This window comes from Manacus candei, unplaced genomic scaffold (genome assembly GCF_025592945.1).
Source record: "Manacus candei isolate 608988 ecotype Guabito, Panama unplaced genomic scaffold, ASM2559294v1 h1tg000003l, whole genome shotgun sequence".
Taxonomy (NCBI): Eukaryota; Metazoa; Chordata; class Aves; order Passeriformes; family Pipridae; genus Manacus; species Manacus candei.
This window is the reverse complement of record NW_026138051.1, coordinates 12,663,793-12,682,724: the sequence shown is the minus strand read 5'-3', so window position 1 is coordinate 12,682,724 and position 18,932 is coordinate 12,663,793. Positions and strand designations below refer to the sequence as shown.

Below are 18,932 nucleotides of genomic sequence, written 5' to 3'. Positions count from 1 at the left end.
CCTGAAGTCACACTTGGCAGGAAAAAAGTGTCACTGCTAAACATAAGCTCTCACATAGCCAATATGAAATAATATAAAACCTACAGCCACCTCTGGAATAAATATGCTTCTCAACAAGCAAAGCAAAATCTACATTGAGCTCCAGATTTCAAAGCTTTTCTACTAGCAACTTGGAGGACCAGCACAAAGGCAACTAGAAACCAGCCCCAGCCAGCCCCAAGCCATGACTGTGCTGCCTGTGGGTCCCAGCCAGGCAGCAGATGCCAAAAAACAGCAGCTGCAGAAAGACCTCATAGGAGAGACAAAACCCCCTGCCCAGCCAAGACTCTCAGCCCTTCCCAATCCCACTATGAAAGCTCTTGGTCAGAAGAGCAGGGAGACAGGATGGATGCCTGAGAGCCAGAGCCCAGGAGGAGCAGCAGAGGTTATGTGATGGTCAGTGAAGCAACAGAGCCTCCGCCTCCACACAGGAAGCATCTCCCCTCATCAAAAGGAGGGATTAAGGAATGTCCAGGGTGTACAAATCTTCCAGTCTCCTATTCAACACCCACATACCTGCAGCAGAACAACACGGAGCGGGTGTGTGAGGTGCCCATTCAGCTCTCAGAGCAATTGAATTATCTCCAGTAGAATTGCAGCACTGGCCAAAGAGACAAAGTTAAATCGTAGCAAGGTGCAAGTGCCTGGGAATGTAATATTCCTGATAAATGGCCAGATGACATGTGCTGTTATACAATCTAAGGTGCAATTTGGGCGATGACAATAGTCCCTGGAGTTTCCATTTTCAAACAGCCGCTCAGTTCAATCCAATCCATGTCAGAGCAGCTTTGCCGAGGTGAGTAAGTAGAGCTCATTTGTGCTATTACATGGGGAGCAAGGAAAAGGAGCGGAGGAGTTGCTTGAAAATGAAAAATAAGGAAAAAAAAAAAAAGAGTGACTGGAAGAATCTGAGCCTGCTGGGACATGCATGGGGCAGCAGGTACATAGGTGAGCATCGTGCTGAGTGGCCCCAGCCCAAATCCCCAGCCCTGTGGCAGTGCCAGGCACAGTGCCTGTACCTGGGCTGGTACCACAGGTACCCTTGTGCAGGAGCCTGGCTTTATCTCCACATTTCGGTGTTCCTTCAGCAACCATATGATTATACTGTAATCATGATGACACTGCTCCTGGGTACAGCAAACAGCACGATCATTAAAAAATTCATTTCAAAATCTTCCTGGAAGCTAATAAATTTTACAGCAGTTTCAATCCTTTCTCATTGCAACAAAGAAAAGCTTAGTTCCAGACAAATTAGAAGTAAATTGATTGCCTTAGGGGAATCTATTCAAATATCACTTTTCCATGTTAGAAATCTCTTCCTGAAACAAGGAGAGGAGAACCAGGGAGACCCAGCACGGGAGGGATGTGGAAAAGCAAATCATTAAATCTCAGTTCATGAAACTGAGGGGGGGGGGAAATCAAACTTAAAATAAAATGCAAATGTCTCACTGGGGTGCAGGCCCAACATTTGTGACGGAATTTATGAATAATAAACATGAATAAATAGTAAACACGAAGGGATCAAACACTGCTGTGGATGTTTACTCATGGTTAGCCATCTTTCATGGACAATGTGCAACTGCATTATTTAACATTCCTCTTCCAGCTATTTTGGGGTTTCTTTTCAACTCCAGCACCCTCACTTTTTCAAGGATGTATGCCACAAGGCACAAGGTGTGGCCCCCCAGCCCCTGTGCAGCACCCACCACCCTGACAGAGCCCTCTTCCACTCCACTCCAAGAGGAGAGGCTGTTCCTGGTTCAGGAGCAGTGATCCACTGCATTACGCTCCAGATAAAATAACAAGCCTGAGCAAAATACAAACAGTCCCCAGCCATGGTTCATTATTTCCTTGTAAATTAAGACTCTGCACCTCTTCCTTATCTCCTCTAATAGCATAATATCAGGGAACAAGAGGTGGGGAATAGTGTATTACATTTTTGACCTATGGGCTTTACAGAGCCTTCCTTGCCTTTCCTAATAGGAAATCTCCAGTCAATGCAGCAATGCAATCCTGGCGTGGCTTCCCTTGCACAATGCTGGGAGGATACTAATAACCAGGAACAGTGACAAATGCTCTTTACCGCAACGAAGAGCCTTTCTTTTCCTCTCTTTCACCATTATTTGGGATTTATGCAAGCTAAAAATGCTCTATTTTTAATCCTGGATTGTCTGTCCCGACACAGAAGGTCAACAGTGCTTGGACAAAGCACTGTAATTATTTTAACGAAACAACAGATGTGAATTAGATTAATTTATTGGGCAATTGCTGATAAGGACCCATGGCTGAATGCTACTCACAGGCAGTGCTTCTGGAATGGTCAAGGGAGAGCTGTGAGGGGGCTCCTTCCCAGCTGTTGCAGACACAGACCACTCCCAGGAAGCACCAAGGACTCCCACTGATTTACACCAGCCAAGGGTTGGCCCATTCACCTCTTCCCCGGCTCTGTATTACCATTAATAACTCCCTTTATTCTGCAGAATGGTCCCTGTATTATGAATGAAGACTGACAAACAAACAGACCTGGATGCCTGGCAGCTGCACACCAGAGGGTAAGGATAGATTTGATGCAAAGGATTTTCTCTAGAAAAATGCCTTCCTGGGCATACTGATGCCTTTGGGATGAGAAGGCAGCTATGGGAAGGATGGTGATCACCTGAAGCAAAAGAAGCTGGTGTGTGGGCATGCCATGCACTACAGCAGAGTCAGACCCAGAAGGTATTATGGGCTGGAATGTAATTTAATGCTGGCTGCTCCCCTTTATCCGGGACCGCAGGCCAAACCCCACCTCATTCACAAGGAAAAATTAATTCCCTTTCAGAAGACTGGCGGAACACACCATTTAAACTCCAATTAATCCTATTCTTAAGTGGTCCATGGAGCTCATGCTGGCCCCTGAGTGGCAGAGATTTCACCTCTGAAACTCCACTACTCATGCCTCCATACAGGGCTCATTAGCATCCTAACTGATGTCGGGATGCAGGATCCTGTCCTCGGAGAGGAGAGCACTCCAGGTTCTGACAGACCTTTTCCATCTCGAACCATTACAGCTCCGTAATTCATCAGCACAGCTCCCATTAATGCTAATGGCAGCTACTGCACTGCCTGCACGAGCGCAGAATACAACCCCTTGACTTCATTACTGGAATTCAATTTCATTAACACTGGATACAGAGGGATTGTCCTAAATACACTCTTTCTTATACTTTTTCATGTTAATGCAACCATTTGAGTATATTATACCCTGCAGAGATGGAAACATTTCTAGTCTGTTTAAACATATTTCCCACAATTGGGAGCAAAACTTTGTTTCCGTTTATGCCTTTGACACCAGCTGCCTTCCATTTAATGGGACTTTAGAAAGTATATTAATCCAAAGGTTACTGTTCTCTGCTATTGTCAAAGATGAAACAAATTCACATATTCTGTCAGGGTAATGCAGGACCAGCCAGGCAGCTACATTCCAATGGCAGCAATAAATCGAATTATTACTCTGTCCTATTCAAAATTAGGCATTGCTCAGAAAATAGTTACTCAACAATTCTGATAAAAATTCAAGAAAACGGAAATTACAGTGGGGGGAGATAAGAAGCAATTCCCAGATGCTTGTACTGGGCCAGCTCCTGGCCCAGCGCCTGTCGGAGCAGCATCCCTGCCCTCACTGCAGCCATGTGGATGTTTGCTGCTTGGGAGGCTCATGGTGAACATATTACTGCAACCAGCACCTCCCGTGGCCAGGATGAAGCAGAACAACCCATACTCATCCTCCCTCTGCAGGGATGAGAGGGCCAGGGCTCTGGCAGGAGCGGGATGCTGCCTGGCCCCTCCTCCTGCCACCCGCCCAGCACAGCTCTCCCTTCCCTGCAACATTTCTGGTGCTTCCACACAACAAGTGAGAAATAAAGGAGACGAGGTTATAAATGCTGATACATAATTTACTCCTATTATCAAGATTAAACACATCTTTGCATGCTTAGCATAAAACAACTGCCGTTCCCCAGATTTCTCAAGGACATGCATAAACTTCATTATTATCTAAATAATCAAAAGAGTATTTCAATAGAATATTTAACTGTCTGCCTACTGGAAACTCAGAGCCTTAATCTAACACTGATCCTCTGTTGTCCTTCATGTAAATATTGTTGGGATGTCAGCCAAAGCCTAGGGAAGTGAGCTTCATCTTGGTGGATGGGAATCTCTCGTGTCAGATACAGTCAGCCTGACTAATGAGACCTACAGCTTGCCAAAACCTACAGCCTCGCTGTCTGTTCCAGCTATTGAATGCGTTCAGAAACCCAGTGGCACCAGCCCAGCAGTCTACAGATCCCAATCAACTATCAATAGCTTAAGTGTAAGTGATTGTGTATGAAGTACGAGCCAAATGTGTTTCCTTTTTCAGTTTTAGGACCTCCAGTATTGTTATTGCACCAGTAATGCTTGCACGGAATTAATCATAGACATACCCACAAGGCAAAACGTTATGAGAAGCTCTTTGTACTTTCTAAAAGTGTGCAGCTCTGAAGAGTGGAGGGAGTTGGAAGGCTTCCCAGCACGATAGGGCGTTCCCCATCGTCAAGAGATAGCAAAGGAATTTTTCCCCTTTTTTTTTTAGAAAACCAAAATATTGGTTACTGGCCATCTCTCATCATGGCCTTGACCTCTCATGCCTCCACCCTGGAGCACAGCATTATGCCTTCCCTGGTGCTCTGCTTTTTCGGATGAACATGGGAGTTTTCCATGCTGGTGGATCTTTTCATCTGAAACACAGAGATGTACTGTTGAGATACTGGCCTAGGGTGGCGAGTGCATCAGAAAAACCCAAAGGGATATGGGGTGGCCACAGAGACAGGTCTGCAAAAGCTTCTCTACACTGTCCAGCACCCAACAGTGCCTGACCCAGCACCACAACTCACAAGGACATTCCTGTTCTCTCTGCATGGCCATGGATTTACACAGACAGCTCAAAGGAGGCTCGAGCTCCACAGCAATGAAGGATAACACCGATGCCAAGGGATTGCCAGCTGCAGGTCAGATTGGCCCCATGGCCAACAGAAGAGATCACAGAATTGTCAAAGTCTGGGAATCTGGCCCATTTAATTAGATGAAACTTCATTACCGCAATTAAGTTTACCTTCATTAATTCAGAGTGCAGATAAACATGCATGTAAAATTACTATAAGGTCAATAATAAAATCTAAAACCTCACTGTAAGCTTGGGGAAATGACACTGCCTGTGAGTCATGGACAACCTCAATTCCAGCAATCCAGCTGGGGTCCCATCCCATCCCATCCCATTCTGTTCTGTTGGCCCTACAACCATGGGGGTGAGATGGAGAAGAAGCCTTTGAGTATGTCTGGGGCTGTTAACTGCAGAGCTGCGGGGAGATTTTCATGACTTCCGTAAGTGCTACAAGGAAAGCAGTTGGCTCCACAGCTCCAGTCCTCCCGGCCAAGCACCCAGGCAGTGACACCGAGTCCTACATGGGGGGTCTGCACACCACCTGTGGTCCTACCACACATCCCTTGCTGTGGCTCCAACACAGAGATAGAAGGCTCCTGCTTCCCAAGATGGGCTGCTCCAGTGCTGCTGGAGCATAGCAGGCTCTGCCCCAGACTCTGCCAGCACAGCTTCCGATGATTTCTGGTTTCCCAAGGCACGTTCCTGCAGCACTGCCCTGAGGTCAGGCTGGATTGTGTTGGCTACTGGCTCCGGTTCACAGGGCTGTCAGCTAAAATGTACCACAGCATCATTACTCCCAGTGATGGTGTGACAGACAGACAGAGCCCAGCTGGATTTTCAAAACCTAAGCACTTTGCAACACTGACAGGCAAGAAAAAAACAACCACCAACCCACAACCCTCTTAGTCTGAGCAGGTTTTATCTGGAAGTACCCAAAGCTAGTCGGTATAAGACCCCACAAAGTCATTCCTCCTGAACCACTTTCCTGACCAAACCTTTTAACTGTGACTGGGAAATAAAGAGCGATAGATACAAGCCCTGGCTGGCGTTACCTGATTAGTCTAGTACCCACCACATCCTTAAGGTGGCTGTTCTTCAAAGGGATAAAGAAGGGCTGAAATGACTGACGTAATTGGTGCTTTCAGACAGAGTTAGTGCGAGGAGAAGAGTCAAGTTCATTACACTGGGGTTCACCACACGGCTGCAGCAGCTGAGAAGACGTGGCCAGTGCTGGGGCTGAGCTGCTGGCCAGGCACCTGCTTCCATAGCAGGATCACAAGACGCACCATAAGTGGGTGGGTTTAACCCAAACATGTCCCTCTGCAGTGGGAATCAGCCTGATTTTCCCCCCTAGCACAAGAAAGGGGATGTAAGGGGAAGGCAGGCAGCACAGTCTTGCAGTAATTCCGCTGGAGCCCCTCTACAGGGATCCACCCTGGCTGTCTGCGGCACTCGGATGTAATGCTGCCTCTCTGCCACTGCACGCTCTCCTCATTTCTAAAACACTTACACATGCAGCATGCATTAGAATTAAAAAACCATTAAACCTCGGAAAGGAAAAACTTTGACAGGATGCGTAATATACTAAGTATAATTAATTAAATTGGATGAGGCACTGGGGGACGAGAGAAGAGTGGATGGAGACTGTTCTTGGAAAAGGGATGGTAATGCACTAATGTTCAGTGTGTGCCATTAAAAAACAGCCTTGGAAGAGGCAAAAATGAGCGTCGGGGGCTTCGAGAGATGGCACCAGCCAGTTGGGCACCTCAGATGCATAGCAAAGAAGGTGAGAGCACAAAACGTGGCCCATTAGAGCCCTAAAAAAATTATAATGAGGGTGGAAAAGGCACCAGAGAGAAGGAAGAACAGAAATGGGATGCAGGTTGCTAAAAAGCAATGTCCTACCAGTGACAGCCCCCTCCAGAGAGTTTCTCTTACCCACCCCATCAGGGTGCAGACAATGGACCACCTTCACCACTCAGCTCCAGGTTCCTCAGGGCTGGCATGGGCATTGGGGCAGGCAAGAGGAGATTCATCCTGGAAAGCATCTGGCTCTCTGTGGGATTATTCTTCAGCTATTTGTAACTCCAGGTGTGGTTCCCTAGCATAGGTAGCACCCTGCTGCATCCATCCATCCCCTCAGCAGTGGCTGAGGTGGATGGGAAGCAGGAACCACAGCTGAGGCTGGGGAGGGAGCATCAAAGGCGGCCCCAGTCATCACAGCAGGCAGAACATGATGAGACAGGCACAGTCTGGCTGTTCAGCAGGACAAAGTTTTAACAGGCTTAACAACAGCATCAGCACTGATCATTAGGCAATTACAACTGCTGAAAGTTGACAAAGCACCAGGACCAAATGAATTATCTCCCCAAATCCTGCAGGCAGGAGCATGGAAAAGAGAAAAGTCATCGTCAACAGCCTCTGATAGCTCACTGGGTGCAGCGCAGTAACTAAAAACTAAAGGGCTGCTCGTTTACTTGCTGTTTGGAGAGATGAAAGGGAAAGGCCAGGAAATGAGATCTTCAAAAACACTCTCATCACTCAGGGAGCGGTGGGAGGGAAGGTCCTGGAAACACTGATACAGCCAGGATTGCTCAGCGCCTGGGGATATCTGATTCAGAGGAAGGGACTGAGTGTGTTTGGAAAGGGAAGGCAGATTTTGGCTGGGGGAGTTCACTTCTGAATCATCCCCAGCGTGGTTACTTGCTCAGTTCTGCACATTCCCGCACAGCAGACAGTGCCAGCCAAGGGGACAGTCGTGAGTTCTTCTTGAGGATGTGCCAAAACCCACTCCTCCAGGGATCTGCAGAGTTTAATCCATGTGGGACCACGGTGACTCCCTGCTCTGCTCCCTTGCAAACCACGGGATGCTCAGCTCTGTCACGCTGTGCTTCTCAAGCACAGCCCTTCACTTTGAGTGACTAGGCACGCTTTTCGGAAAAACATGCAAATGTGATTTAAAGACTCTAAGTGATACAGAATATATCACATCCCTTGGGAACCTGTTCCAGGGGGTAATTATTCTAATTCCTAAAATCATGCGTCTCATTTGCAGCTGGAATTTTCCAAGGCAAACCTCCATCCCCCATCAGCAGCTCTGCCTTGTTCGCTGAATTAGGGAGAGGCTCAGCAGCAGAGATCTCCTCCCTAAGTTCACTTCTGAACACAGGCTTAGATGACCACTGCCTCAAGTAAAGTTCAGAGCACATCCCCTGAGAATGCTTTCTCTCTCAGGTCCTATTTCAAGCCCAGTGGTCTCAGTTGAAAGAGTCGTGCTGGATTCAAGAGGCTTTGAGCGAGGTCTTAAATCTCCAGACGTGTTTGGAGGGTGAAAGCTGATACTTTCAGCCATACCCAGAAGCTCCTGATGCAGAACAGCCCCCAGAAAGCCAGGGGACATGTTTGCACTGACAAAGCACCTCTCCACCTGCCTGCCATAGCTCAGTGGTCCCTGCAAGGCACGTCTGCCCAGTGAAGGGCTTGTGTGGATTTTTATGGCGAATTAATTGAACATATCTACTCAGTAACAATGGAAGAAGACTGAAAAAGCAGAGGTCAGGCAATGAGGGAATTGCAGGTAGAATTATTCATTTTAATTACTTGTCTTCGTGAATGTGAGGTTTCTGGATCCTACGGTGATGACTAATGGGTCAAAATATTTGCATGAGTGAATATACTTCCACAAAAGGACACATGGCTAAAGGGTGGAACAGACACAGAATTTTTGTTGGATTTTCCAGGGGCATTTTCACCACAAGATGAAAAGACTTCCCAGATCCCAGCAGTGTACCAGAGGGGAGCAACCCTCGGTGCAAGATAAACATTTTTATGCAGCACAGAAGTACCCAGGAAAAGTGCAACAGAAGGTGTAAATAAGTGACAAACGAGGTAAAACATGGGTTATACTTGAGCTGTTCGTGTCTCCTTGGCAGTTGAACAAGTTGGATACAAGCATCAGGGCTACCTGTGCTCCTGACAGCGCAGAAAGGAAACAAAAGTTTGGAACAAGCCAAACACATTCAATTTGCCTGAATAATTTAGGCTGCTGAGTTATCATGTGCTTCATGGACTGTCATCGAGAAAAGCTGTACTGCAGAGGAAAGGTCTGTAAATCAGTGCATCTGAGGGACCCAAACTAATCAGAGAGCGGCTGCAAAAGCACCGCCTGTCAGAACAGATGCAGGACATGGAAGTCACCCGGCAGGAGCTGCGAGGCAGACAGCAGTCCTGCACTCCAGGGATGGCTCCTGCTGATGGAGACACAGTGAGGCTGAGCAGAGAGTGGCACCAAGAAAACATGGCTCTCACTGAAAAGTGCTGGTAAGCAGCAGTTTCAGTGGCACAAATAACAAATAAAGGGGCAACAGGAGAGCTGGAAGGGACTTTTGACAAGAGCATGGAGTGATCGGGCAAGGGGGAATAGCTCTAGACTGCCAGATTTAGATTAGTTACTAGGAAGAAATTCTTTTCTATGAAGGTGGTGAGGCAGTGGCACAGGCTGCCCAGAGAAGATGAGGATGCCCCATCCCTAGAAGTGTTCAAGGCCAGGCTGGATGAGGCTTTGAGCAAATTGGTCTAGTGGAAGGTGTCCCTGCCCATTATAGGGGGGTTAGAAGTAGATTATCCTTAAGTTCCCTTCCAACTCAAACCATTCTGTGATGTTGATGGACTGGTAAACAGAGAGAGTGAAAAAGTCAAATATATACAGAGTACCCACCCAGGGACACATCTGAGTGTGCCAGACAATCCCCAAAGGTATTTATACTCTCCGGTAATGCAGCTACTGCTCCCAAAACACCAGCGCTCTGACTTTTCCCGAATTACTACTATGCACAGTTTTAACTTCACCTTTCTAGCCAAATGCCTTTTCCCAAACAGGAGCTGCCCCTATATAACTTCTCACTGAGCTGTACCAAACCCAGAAGCACAGGTAGTTGAGTTGAGGAAGTCGTTCCTCTCTCAGGTCAAACCCCTGGCTCGGGAGCAGTTTGCCATTCAACCAGCTGACTGGGAAACGAGCAGACGTCAGCTGCACTCGCACCAGCTACTCCTCTGCCTCATCTCTTTAATGAAGCCGACACTTCCAAAGCAGTCAGAGGAAATCAAGTGCTCGACCTATTTTGGTTTGCAAGAGATGAGGACACCCACCTCTCTTGGCTTCTCACAAAAATTTTCAATGCTCTTCGCTCTTACGTTTTTCACATAAAACAGCGCAGAACAACCACAAAACCTGCTCTCTCCAGCATGCACTCAGCACCAAGTCTTCACCCTAGGAACTGCCAGAAGCTCCTCGCCTTCCACCCCCACTAGCTGCATGTCCTCAGCACCCCACAAGACACAGCACCCCCTCGCCACAAGGACTCTCCCATGACTGTCCCCGTAGTTCCAGCCATGTGCCAGGGCAGCTCTGCAGCACAGAGCTCTCCAGCACCTCCCTAAGATGCAAGGTAGCATCTGTGGTGAAATCTCACCAAATGATCCAAGATAGTTTTCTCCAGCTGGGACTGATTGAATATAGCCTGGGCACCGGATGATGTGGGAAATCAGTCGTAGCCGAGCACAAATTGCATGCATAGAGGTAATTACTGCAGCACAAGGTTGGTAGCACCACTACCCACATGACAGTATATCTCAGCAATTTTCATTTCCTATTGCTTCAATTCAGAGAGGGGTTTTTTTCATCTTTTTTTTTTCTTCTCCTTTTTTTTTTTTCCCTGTGGTTCAATTTACTCCTTTTCCTGCAGGGAGTGAGTTAACCCAGGATTTCTTCAGGATAAAGCTCTGATTTCACTACAGCTAATCACTGCACATATCCAGATGTCCCCCTGTTTATGACACCCAGACCTCAAGCCCAACCCATCTCGACCTGGCTCCACTTCCCTGCTCCAGGTGTGACTGTCACTGCCCAAAGGTGAGGTGACACAGCAGTGACCGCTGGTCACCCACTGCCATGTGCCATCACCCACAGCCAGCTGTGGATGTTGGTAATGAAACACAACGTGCTGGTAGCTAATGAAGCTGGTTACAAAGCAAGTCATTCTTCACACTTGAAAAGGGGTGAAAAATACAATATGGAAAATGGAACAGAAAAGGGTTTCTGCTGAAAAATAAAAACACTAAGAGAGCTAATGCTGAGAGCTGGGAAGCTGATCATTACTATTACAGATACTCAGCAAAAATAGGGCCACATTATGCTTACTGTTATTATATGCATTGTGACTAACATATATCTATAATATCTGCTATGGAGAACTTATTTTCCAAACAGACACAGGGGTTAAATGCAGGATAGAAAGGGAAATCACTGCGCAAAGGCAACACACACCCAGCCAGAGCCTGGCACAGCCCACACTCCTGCTCCCCAGCCCACCCGCTCCCCTGCATACCTGCATGTACCATGAGGAAGGGCTGCCAAACTCCTTAATAATTCTGTGACCCATTTAAAAATATCTAGTCTTACATTCATATATGCTGTATGAGAAATAAAATATAGCGCTCGCAAGTTTTGAGTGGCAGCACTTCTCTCAAGACAGATAAAAGCTGCAAGTTCTCTTTGCTGTTTGGTGCCAATTATTACAGAGTTTTGACTTATATATTATTACATAGATCATTTAGTAAAACAACCTACATACAAACCTAGTGGTGTGTCTCCCTTCAGCAGCTATCTGCAGGAACTGGAGCAGTTTAGACACTCGCCCATATCACCATATTTTGGAGACGGGCGGGCTCCTTCCCCTGCACCCAGGGGAGATGCAGGCCCTGCCCTACAGCTCTCCACAGCATGCAGCCTAATTAAGAGAGGTCCAAATGATTTATCATTATTGCAGATACTGATTTAATTACACCGCTTTTTTGGAGGGGAGAAACAACAGGCACCCAACTTGTACGAGCCCCTCTGGAGACGTCAGTCCGGTCCAGCGCCGTACCCGAATCACCCCCGCACTGCTGGGTGCATGTTTCAGTACCGTGGGAGGGATTTAACCCGATGGCAACCACCAGTGCCCAGAAGGCAGCTCTGAACTCACCGTGCCGTGTGCCCTGCACCCGCAGAGCCGACGGTCAGCGCGCTGTTTGTGGTGATTATTCCTTTAATAAAGGGCCCTGTATTTTCCAGCGGCTGCAAAATTGATGCAGGTTGCCATGGTAAGCACACACTTTCCCATTTAGTAGAATAATAGGCAGCTTTGTATAATTCACTGATTTCAGATGATTTCTCACTCCAAGCACAAGTCGCTCAAGTTACATAAGTCACCTGTTGTTTAGTCAATCTGGCAATTTTAATTAGAATAAATTTTTATGATTCCTCTTTGCAACACTTAGAGCTGCTCTGCCACCAGAATGCCGAGATGTCTGTAAATTATACAGGCCCCAATCACATCTTTTTTTGCTGTTTTAATTACAGTAACATTGCAGCATTAATCATGTAAGCCTCTGTTAAACAAGTAACAGCCATCCTCCATCATAATTAAAAAGAAAGGCCAAGCAAACAGGAGCTTTGGAGTTTACCATATTTTCTCTGAAAATTATATTTTAACTTAAGAGTTTCACAAACAGTAGTTTTATTTGGCTCTAATTAGTGTTGTGAAGGAAACACCAAAAGGTTAATAAGAGATGGTTAGTTTGTAATGCAAGTTTCCCAGTGCCAGCCCCAGCAGTTCAGTCTGTTTTCAGAGTCATTAACGATGTAGATTGATTACAGGAGGAGACTGGGAAGTGCTGGCTTGCTGCGTTAGCAGAAGGTTTGGTTTTATTCATATACCTTCCCCACTGTTAAATCTGGTGACCATTACCTTGTCCATTTTGCTAAGCTTAACTGCTGTGAGACAGAAAGTGTTAAAGGTTTCCTCAGAGGTTACCGACAGAGGGGGAAAAATGTCCACCTGAGCCTTTTTTTGACTTGTTTTTAAGGCAAAAGGAAGCTGCAAGCTTGATTGAACTGTTTATTTGTATTAAAGTATCTGAAAAATCCAAGTATTGGGTAGTGGTTTTAGAAAAGGATACTTTGGAAGAGCCAGGGTTAGAGCCGCCCTGTCCTTCAGCTGAACCCTGAGACAAAGATCTCTGCAAAGCTTTTGCTTGGGCTGGAGTTTAGGAACAGTTAACAAAACCAAGCACAAATAGAAGCTGAAATTCTCTCATCAGAAATAGCACTTCTTCATATCTTCTATAAATTGCTCTCCAGTCACCCAGCAAAAATATGGGTAAGCAATGACTGAATTTGACAAAATCTCATTAAAAAGTACAATAAAACACTAGAAACTCTCCAACTTTCTGGGCTGATCATTCATCCATTACAAACCTACACAACAGGGCACAGATTCAAGTTTTAATTTTCCTCTCGAAGTTGCCAAAATGCTCACATCTGGTGAGTGTTCTCTGTGCTTAGAGGGAAAGGACTTGAGGATCTAAAGGTTATAACTCCTGTGACCCTGGATGAAGTAAATTCAGCGATGAAGACACTGCAAGAACTACCTTTGAAGGAACATGAAAACTGAAGGAAGAGTGCCACAAATGTGGGATATAGGATAATGCTTCTTATGCAAACAAAGGAGGTTGCACATCTGTTTGTTATTTAGTTCTGCTGTTGCAAAAAGCGATTTGCTTCACTCATTGCTACAGATATTACTTCAGTGTCACCCCTGCCCCACCATCACTATCCAGCAAGGACTTCTCCAAGCTGTGCTCAAAGTTACAGAGCTACAAAACTAAGGAAGAGCAACAAGGGATCTGTCCATGCCAGCCAGAACATCTGTGCATGGATTAAACCTCCTCGAGTGACCTGCTCTGCTGCGACACAACGTGGTGGTGACGGGAGCTGAGCCGATCTGTGGGGCAGCCTGTCCCTCTGTCCATTTCTGCCTGTCCACAACACCCTCTGCAGAGGGAGCTAAGCACATACCTGGCAATGATGAGGGACATCCTGAAGAGAGACTCATTAGCCTGAGCACTTGACAGAATTTTTTCCCAGTTACACTCACTGGTCTAACAAAACATATTATGTTCCCCCATAATCCCAGTCAGGCAACGTCAGCAGGAGTTTGGGGAGGACGGAGAGAACATGTACAAAAGCATCAGTAACCACCACACAGCCATCCATGAGCTGACTTAGATGCTCAACAAGTAATCACTTAAAAGTCAGGAATCATAAGACAATCAACTCCTCTTCCCAAAGCCCAGCTTACCCACTCATCATAAAAATCCTTCTCTGGGGTTTCAAAGTATTGTGAGAAGCTGATTGTTCCCTCCACGCTGGCCACTGCAGGAGCACCACTGAGCTCACTGAGGCTGCTTTACCAGAGAGCTGTGCAATAATACAGAAATCAGGAGAGCTGTAATAATTGACATTGCCCTGCAAAGAAAGCTTACAGCATTTATCCATCTTAAGGGATGTGCTGTCACTCACATATGAATGTTATACTTTATGTCTTGTGCTGCATATATGAATACAAGAAAGTAGGTATTTTTAATAATTTGTAGAAACTTCCAGAGAAATGCAGCCTCCAAAGCCCTAGAATATGTCACTTAGGTCTTCAAGTACATACACCTTTACAGAAAGCCTTTTCTGCAGAGTAAAATGGAGATGCAGGTGGAACGACTGCTGGAAATCAGCTTAAAAAATCAACAGTTTCTAATACCTGTGTTTGCCTCCAGTTAATAACATTAGTCATGTTCTCAATTCACAGCTGAAATGCACCCAGATAGTATGGAGATGAGCATAAGAACCAACTGGAATATTCTAGATAAAACATGATCCCCTAAATGATGGTATATGTGAATAATTTGGGATACAACCAGCAAAAAAAGTTTCAGTGAATATCATGTGCCCAATTCTACTTCACGTCCAAAGCTTATTTCTATATTGTGTGATAGTATAAAGAAGACTTAACATAACCATTTAAATATAACCCATTTCTATTCAAAGAACCCTTCATCTTGCTGGAGTTTATGGGACTCAGACACAATTAAACCACCTCTGTGAGCAAAGTTACGCAGATGTGGAAATGTATGCAGGATCAGGTCTTTTCAGATGACATTTCACGCAAACCTTTACTGCTGATCTGGCACCAGAAAAGTGGAAGTGATGCTTTTAGAAGCAATTCTCTGTAGAGATCCATTACTGACATTGCTTAAAAACCCTCTCATTTTGATTTTAAAGCTTTTCCACTATTTTATGGCTGTAGGGACTATTTCTAACACTGTCTTTTTTATGATTAGTGTGTGCTTATTATTTTCATATTTTCTATTTCTATTTTTACTTAGAGAATCACTGCCTCATTGGACCAATGATTTTCTTTCTACAATTGATGGTTAAAATACTGGTTGGCACTGGGAATTAAGATAAGTTTGAAATCTGTTGCTTCTAACATTAAAAACATATATTTGAAATATTTCCTTTCTGATTTCTATGATGGCAAGAGCTCCTATAACTTATAGAGTACAAGAATGGCTCTCGCTCAAGGCAAGGTGAAAAAGGTAATAGAATGCATTTAAGCAGATCTAGGTGCTGGTATACATCCACACAAAGAAAACAAGCCAAACCTGCACAAACACTATGTTTGGAAGAGGGCAAAGGGATTTAAAGAAAAAAAATCCCAGTATGAGCAAAACCAAGGGAGGAATAACTACCTGAATCACAAAACAGAGTATCTAGCCTCAAAGATGCTAATTCAGGTCCTGAGGGATCTAATCAACCTCTTTGTTGAAGTAAAGATAAAACTTTTTGACAGCAAACACTTTCTGATAAAATGGAATTTTCAATTACCCTGTGAAACATCTGGTCTTCACTGCCATTTCCCAGGAAAAGCACCACCACACTACAGCGTTGGAAAACATTTCATGCTGAGACTCCCCCATGTCGCTGGGAGGAACAGGTGTCAGGAGCTTCAAACCCGATGGCAAAGCTCCCGCGAATGCCGGCATCCCCCACCGCTGTCCAGGGAGGCAAAGTGCTGCTGGGTCTCCTTGCTGGAAATCAGAGTTCCCTCCAGTGCTGAACTTTGAGTCAAGGTTACACCAAGACAAATGAGAAAATCCACCCCATCTTGCAGTGAAATAGGCCGAGACACGAAGAGGGACCCCAGGATTTATCCCCATCCTCCAACAGACTTCTGCAGTCAACCCAAAACGTTGCCAAGATCCAACAGCCGATTGAAAGCAGCCCTTTCTCAGACAAACCCGTTTGGAAGTTCAGCTGAGGACGCCGTTAGGAAAAGAATGCATACAAACTTCTAGCAGTGCTTAACACCTCCTCAAATACACAAACAACTAAACGGCAGCGAGGCAATCACCGAAGGTGGAGCGGCACCAGTGCCCGCCTTCCTCTGCATCCCATTTGGTATCAATTAGCAAGGGAAGGAAAACAATTCTGGGCGATAATGAACTCCAAATTGGGTACATATTAGAGCAATTAAAGCCATCTTTTCATCTGATGAATTTATAATCAATAATTAAGATCCTGAGGTAAAGAGGTACTGGGCAGAAGTCCTGCTCCAAAAATAAGCAATGTGGCTGAGCTCCAGGCAGTATTTCTGATGACCTGCTGCTACCCACTAAAGCTCAACACTCTCCACACTGTGGTTTGCCATTTTTCTGGAAGTCTAGGTCATTCCCAAAGGAGGAGAAAGGGCTCCTGCCAGCAGGACTGGCATCTGGTGTCACTCCCACCCAAGAGTGGCACCAGGGCAGCGAAGCACCAGCAGCTCCCTGGGGCTTCCATGCCCATGTACCCACCACCAGTGCCAGCTCATGCACTGGTTTAAGAAGACAAAGGAGCTTGGACCCATCCAAGCCTACCTCCTTCTGCAGGAAATCCAGCATCTCAGTAGGCAAAGGCTGGCCAGACAGGTCCACACTAACCACTCTGAGCCACCACAGAGGGATTGTTCCCTACTCCCCAGCTACAAGGATTTCTGCCAACCATTGCCTGCCTTGGCAGATCCACGCTTACCCACCGAGCAGATAAAGACTCACAAATTGGTGGGACAAAGTCTGAGAGCTGGCCATTCACACAGGACTTTTGTGGTGTCATACGCTGAAGTCTAAGACCAGCAAAGACTGGCCAAAGGTGTACCTCACCAGCTCCCAGCCAGGAGATCACTACCATTGACAAGCAAATTCCAACAAAAACAACTCTCCCACTCCATTTCTCTGGGATTGCATGAGATGCAGTTTGGGCAGAGACAGCAAGCAAAAGCAAAGCTTGGGGAACATGAGTCACCAGGCTGCCCCTTCAGACACAGACTGTGTGTTCAGGGCCATAGTCAGCCAGTGGTCCTGCACATCTTTGTCATTGAACTTCTTATGTTTCTTCTCCACCCTGCCACTCTGTCCCAAAATCGGGTAAAAATTACCTTGCCAAAACCATTGCTTTAATCATGTGGGAACCACTGTCATCACCATCATCTCAGCATCTTGATTTTCCTGATTATTTTCTGCAGTCCCTGCTTGACAAATCAGCTGAGAAAATACTCTCTTTACCCTTTTTTTCAGCTTCTATGACATTGACTACTAACTTTCCCAGCTGTGTTGCTCCTCTCATTGCTCCACCAACACCCCAGTAACCTCGCAGCCCCCCTGCTCATCTGCACAAGACAGCATGGGCCCCGAGGGACAGGAGAGCTGGCCCCAGCACACCTGCCTGCAGGTGCAGCTGGATGGCAATGCAGCACTTGCATGATACTTTCCTCCCAAAAATAAACCAGACCCAGGAGCACCAATCCCCTCAGCCATTGCAGGACTGGGAGACAGACAGAGGCTGCTTTTGGAAGTTGCCTTCTGGAAACACGCCTGATTTTTGGGGTGTATTTTACATGCAATGAGGAGTCCACGCTACAGTGGAGTGAACCATATTTATTTCCATCTGACTCTACCAATGAGCTCTGCCTTCAACTCATCCTCTTTAACTTATTTGCATTGTTATCAGAGCCAGCACGCAGACTTATCAGAAATGTAATCCCTGTAAAACCCTATCTGCAGTCCACTGAGATTGTTTTTTTTGCTGAAGAAATGTGACAAAAAATTAACAGATGTTGCTCAGACCATTCACCAGGATGGGAATCAATTATGAACATTTTTGCTCCTACAGTCATCCCTTACTGCAAACGCATGTCAGGAAACCCTCTCCTGATCGAAATGAAAAAGCATTCCTTTGTAGTAGAAGAATAATAAATGATAGCTATCAGCCTGCATTCTCTGACACGGCGCCGGTCCGCAGAGAATTAAACTGCCACTGTACAGTTGTATAAATGTTTAATTTTTTTCATCTTTGGCCACAGTAGGGTTGTCTGGAAATACATTATCGCTGCGGATGCCATCCCTCTCCAATTAGTGTGGCTGGCAGCATGGAATGGGTAGGTGACCTCTGCGTTCCCCTCCTCGTGGAGTCTTACAGGGTTAACTACGGCCATTTAACAGACTCTATCGAGAATTAATACAGCGATCAGCTTCTCTCCAGAAAAAAACTCACATTCGGTGGCGCAGATGGCAAGAACTCTCTCTCCCTCGTTTGACTCTTTTATGACAGCAAAACAAAGGCTTTTAATGATGTTTACCATGAATTGAATTAAACAGCTGAAGACCAGTTCATAATCACAGCATTTTGTTTTCATATCCTTAAGTCTTTTAGCAGTGGGGCTTCCAGTTGAGCCTCAGCTACAGCTTATCTCAAGATATAGCCAAGTGCCCCGAGGCTCCCCTGCGCTGGAGCACCAAACCGCATTCAGGCTTCTTAATTGAAAAAGACAGGATGTTTGCATAGGATGTTTGCATCCCTCAGACATTAAAAGCGACATTCATGCCCAAGTACAAACGACACTTGGGCTCAGCTGAACTCTTCTGACTTCTTTCCTCTAGCTAATACCAGTCTGATTTCAGAACAGGGCTTCACCCCTGCACATGGGGATGACAAGAGCTGAAACCTGCCACCTATGCAGGG

General features: G+C 45.9%; 1 protein-coding gene across 2 annotated transcripts in view; it reads right to left on the bottom strand.

Moving 5' to 3' along the window:
• The window catches only part of PCDH19 (protocadherin 19), a 58,772-nt gene that overhangs the window by 8,653 nt on the left and 31,187 nt on the right, over window positions 1-18,932 (bottom strand). The gene's annotated exons all lie outside the window — the stretch shown is intronic.